This window comes from Nycticebus coucang, chromosome 21, assembly GCF_027406575.1.
Source record: "Nycticebus coucang isolate mNycCou1 chromosome 21, mNycCou1.pri, whole genome shotgun sequence".
Classification (NCBI taxonomy): domain Eukaryota; kingdom Metazoa; phylum Chordata; class Mammalia; order Primates; family Lorisidae; genus Nycticebus; species Nycticebus coucang.
In genome coordinates, this window is record NC_069800.1 from 1,976,911 (window position 1) to 1,982,568 (window position 5,658).

Below are 5,658 nucleotides of genomic sequence, written 5' to 3' on the forward strand. Positions count from 1 at the left end.
TCATGAGAACTAAATACTCCAGCTAGGAGCCCTGAATAGACAGACGTGTACTAGTCACTGAGATTGGGAATATAGGTGGATAAGTATGTTTTGTTTTTTCGGGAAAAAGAATTATGTTTGGAATGTGCTAAACTTGAGATCACCATGTAATTTATAAGCCAAACCTACTGGGCATTCACTATGAGCCGGGTACTCTGCTGCCCACTTGTAGTGGTATTTAACAGTTTGTATAAAAGGAAGACCTAAGGGTAGATGGAAGAACCATGCTTTGCATGAGTTTCACTCTGGCAGAAGAAAGAAATGCACACAATTTAATATCAAAATGGCAGATTTAGAATTCACATTGAAGCTTATCTTTTTGTGTTCTCTAACCTATTTCTAAATGGTTTTAAATAGTAGTCCTCATAGGTCATCTGCCAGCTGCCCAAATGTGTGTTTCCTAGGCTAAAATACTTCGGTGGCTCCCTTTCTGGTTAAGCCCTAAAACCTGACCTGCCTGCTGGACCCTGTGTGGATGATCACTAATCACCTCTCTTGGCTCTCTCAGCATCACTTTCTATTTCACTTCCCCAACCCCATCAATCCCTGAGTTCATAAACAATGTTCCTTTTGTAGTTTCTTACACAAGTGGTCCTCAAACACTGTTTACCCTGCATGCTTAACAATAAAAACTTGGAGACGTGCATTCTTAACAAATTACATGTTTATTTATAACATACCGTGTATGCAAATGACACTGAATGAATATACAATAGTATGTGTCTTATAAGACTATACAAAATTAACATTTTAAAGGTTTAAACAAGTGTATACAAATAGAAGTCCTAATATTTGCCTTCCACACCCAATGAATATGCCACTGTCAAGAGTACTCTTGACTACACTGCACTCCTCCCTGTCTCCCTCAAAGCTATACACGCTGTTTTCTTAGACCTCTAATGCTCTTGCTCTGTGGGTAGGACTAATTCTACCTCCTTCCTTCAACTCAAATGTGATTTCATTCTGTCCCAACCATCCCAATTTACATTCAGTGACTAATTCTGTGTTCTTCCAGCACTTAGTAGCCTCCCTCCCCAAGGCATTTATCATAATTATAATTAATATATATAATATTTGGTTAATGTCTGCTTCCTCGCTGGATTTCAAGATCTATTTGATTAGGGTAGTTTTCTCACAATTAGATCCCCTACCTCTTTGGTTAATAAGTCTAACTCATTCTTTCATGAGTGTGAACTATTGAAACTAATCTCATGCCCTTTACAACATCATTCCTCTCTATTCAATATCATCTCTTGTTCTCTTATGAGAACATCATCAAAGTTTCTGCAATGCAAGGAAATCATATACCATAAGGCATTCTTGCAGGGTGTTCGCATACCGAGACTTTGAGTTAGAAAGTACTAAAATAATAATTGTTTCCAAATATTCCTATGATAATAATTTCTTGTATTGGGGTATTAAATCCAGGGCAGTATACCACAATAGACTCTGAAGTTCTGATTGCCTGGGTCAAAATCCCAGTTCCAGAACTTATGAACTGTGCGATTTTATATAAGTCGCTTAACTTCTTCTCCCTGCTCAGTTTCCTCATTTCTAATACTTGGTTATTGATAGTTTTGCATACATTAACATGTCTACAATACTCAGAGGCCTTAGAAAGTACTCAATAAATGTGAACTGTTATTATTAACACATACTAAAAAGACTATTCAATAAGTATCAAGAGGTTCAGTTTGTGTGGATAATCACCATTTAAATCTTCTGCTCCTGGATATGTAAAGTAAGTACTTTAAAAGGTATTCATAAATTAATTTAAAGAAGTCACAGTATTTACATGTAAAAATTTGAGAAGACCATATCTGAGCTCATTGTGAATACAAGGCATTTCCTGGTCTTGTGACACAGGGACATTTTATTTAAAGAAGCAAGCACTTTATTTATTACTCATTTCTCTTCATGGTTCACAGCTTGTAATGATTTGAATCAATAGAGTATCAATTATCAGCTTGTATGCATACGTATATAGTAAGTATGAAAGTTATATATTCTAGTAGTAAAGTCTCCCTTTTCTTTCTTGCTCATAATTGATGTACTCTTTCTGAAGAGGAGTTTTCAAGGTCTGAACAAAGATCATGATATAAAAATAAATTATGGTATGTATCCACTGGTGTCTCATAAATTATTTATCTCCATTGATGCTCTTTTATATTCAGTGGTAGATTTAAAATTTTCTTCCTGGATATTACTCATTCCGGGATTGTACTTAGGGAGCTTGCCTTTTTTAGTTGGCATGCTGGTCCAGTCCAGGCTTCAGGTGAGGAAGGAGGAAATGCAAATAAGGACCATCTCTTCTTCCCTTTCCTATTTACTGCCACTCATTAGAAAGTAGAAGAAAAATGGATGAAGATACCATGGGGTTGTTCTTCCTCTGCCTTTAAACACAGGGAATCCAATTGTGCTTCATGATTAAACCTGTTTCATTTTTCACTTTGAATCAATTGTTCTCAGCAGAGGTAGCATATTATAATCATTCAGAGAACTTCTTTTAAAAGGGTTAATGTCTGAATCTACAAAGAACACAAACAAATTAGCAAGAAAACAAACAAACAAACAAACAATCCCATTAAGAAGTTTTCAAAAGAAGCTAGACAAATGGAGCGCTTGGGGTCCAAGTTAGGACGAAGGGGAAGGAGGAGAAGCGCTTAAAGCGGCGGGAGCGGTGCGGGAGGGGTTGGACCCAGGGCTGAGGCAGGGCCCCCCTCCCTCCCGCCTCAGTGGATCATGCCCAGGGTGGCAGCGGCGGCGGTAGCGGGGGAAAGTGACTGGGCGGTGCCGGGGTAGGAGACGATGCCCTTTCCTGTTACAACACAGGGATCACAACAAACACAGCGGCCACAGAAGCACTATGGCATTACTTCTCCTATCGGCTGAGCAGCCCCCAAGGAGACTGACTGCATACTTACACAGAAACTTAGTGAGACTCTGAAGCCTTTGGGGGTTTCTGAAGAAGAGGAACTGAAGCGCAGGATTTTAATTTTGGGAAAATTAAATAACCTGGTAAAAGAGTGGAGTCGAGAAATCAGTGACAGCAAGAATCTTCCACAGTCTGTAATTGAAAATGTTGGAGGAAAAATTTTTACTTTTGGATCTTACAGGTTAGGAGTACATACAAAAGGTGCTGACATTGGTGCATTGTGTGTTGCACCAAGACACGTTGATCGAAGTGAATTTTCAATCTCATTCTATGATAAGTTGAAATTACAGGAAGAAGTAAAAGATTTAAGAGCTGTGGAAGAGGCATTTGTACCAGTTATCAAACTCTGTTTTGATGGATAGAGATTGATATTTTTGTTTGCAAGATTAGCATTGCAGACTATTCTAGAAGATTTGGATCTAGGAGATGATAGTCTATTTAAAAATTTAGATATAAGATGCATAAGAAGTCTTAACAGTGCAGGGTAACCAATGAAATTTTACATCTAGTACCAAACTGACAACTTCAGGTTAACTCTGAGAGCTATCAAACTATGGGCTAAACGCCACAATATCTATTCCTCGGTGGGTTTCCTAGGCTATGCTAGTACCAAGAACTTGCCAGCTTTATCCAAATGCAATAGCATCAACTCTTGTACATAAATTTTTCTTGGTATTTTCTAAATAGGAATGGCCAAATCCAGTGCTATTGAAACAGCCTGAAGAATGCAATCTTAATTTGCCTGTATGGGACCCAAGGGTAAACTCAGTGATAGGTACCATCTTATGCCTATAATTACACCAGCATACCCACAACAGAACTCCATGTACAATGTGTCCGTTTCAACAGGGATGGTCATGGTTGAGGAGTTTAACAAGGTCTTGCTATCACAGATGAAATTTTGCTGAGTAAGGCAGAGTGGTCCAAACTTTTTGAAGCACCAAACTTCTTTCAAAAGTACAAGCATTATATTGTACTTCTAGCAAGTGCACCAACAGAAAAACAACGGCTAGAATGGGTGGGCTTGGTGGAATCTAAAATTTGAATCCTACTTGGAAGCTTGGAAAAAAAATGAATTTATTACACTGGCTCATGTCAATCCCCAGTCATTTCGGGCACCTAAAGAAAATCCTGACAAGGAAGAATTTCGCACAATGAGGGTGATTGGGTTAGTGTTTAAAAAACCAGAAAACTCTGAAAACCTGAGTGTTGATCTCACCTATGATATTCAGTCTTTCACAGACACAGTTTATAGGCAAGCAATAAACAGCAAGATGTTTGAGGTGGATATGAAAATTGCTGCAATGCATGTAAAAAGAAAGCACCTCCATTAACTACTACCTAATCATGTACTTCAGAAAAAAAAAAGCATTCAACAGAAGGTGTCAGATTGACAGCTCTGAATGACAGCAGCCTTGACTTGTCTATGGACAGTGATAACAGCACGTCTGTGCCTTCACCTACTAGTGCTGTGAAGACCAGTCCATTGAATAGCTCTGGCAGCTCTCAGGGCAGAAACAGTTCTGCTCTGGCTGTAATAGCAGCATCTGTGACCAACAGGCAGGCTAATGAAGTTTCTGTGCCACAAGTAAATTCCAGGGAAAGCTCAGGGGGTACATAGAGTGAAAACATTCCTCAAATTGCCACACAACCAGCCATTTCTCCACCACCATAAGCCTACAGTCTCCAGAGTTGTTTGTTCAACACGTCTGGTAAATCCACCACCACCTAGACCTTCAGGAAATGCAGCAACAAAAGTACTTAATCCTATAGTGGAAGTCAAGAAGACATCTTCACCTCATAAAGAAGAGAGTCCCAAGAAAACCAAAACAGAAGAGGATGAAACAAGTGAAGATGCTGTCTTCCTTTGAGTGGACATGATAAAACAGAAATTCACAAATTTTATTGTCAGACCTCGTATAAGAGTGGCAAAGTAAAAAAATACCAAATATTTTAAAAGGATGAGTTCACTTTAAACAATTTTTAAGATCTCCATTATTAAATGAAAATGATTATAAAAGAAATATTGAAACAGTAATAAAAAATACTGGTAAATAATTCTACCCTTCTGGAGGCAACAATAAAGCACACTTTGGTATTTTATGGGTTTCGATTTAATTTTATCAAATAATGCATCTCATGGCAATGGCAGACACTACAGTCTCCTCTTCATACTCCTCCTTTCCCAGGCCCTTCCCAATTGTAGCACCCCCACCACTCAGCCTTACTACTAGGTCTCAGAAGTTGACCCACTCCTAGAACAATAAAATCAAGATTGGTCCGGACCAATGTTTTTCAACCTTTTTATCTCACGGCACAGTTGAACCTGTAGTTAAACTTTTGTGACACACTTAAATTACGTTGTTCAAAAAAAGAATAAAGAAAATAATATACTTATTGCCCTTTGAACTTTGTTAGAAAGTAATTTAATTAATGATATTTATAAATTTTCATGGCACATCAGTTGAAAATCACTGGTCTAGACCAATCATGGTGTTCGTGACCATTTGCGACCCCTTCAACTGATGCAGCTGTGTCACTAGGAGACACGGGAGAAAGGCAGCAGATGAAGGAATGAAGAGCCGAGAGAACCACAAAGAATATGAAGTTGAGCTTAGCTTGAAAATAATGCCCCTGGCGTTTCCACAGATCTAGGGGCTTTGTTCCATAAGCTGACAAATATT

At 38.5% G+C, this 5,658-nt stretch overlaps 1 pseudogene; it reads left to right on the plus strand.

Annotated features, from left to right (window-relative positions):
* Positions 1-2,818: 2,818 nt before the first annotated feature.
* Positions 2,819-3,661, plus strand: LOC128573977 (poly(A) polymerase alpha-like; annotated as a pseudogene).
* The last annotated feature ends 1,997 nt before the right edge of the window (positions 3,662-5,658 follow it).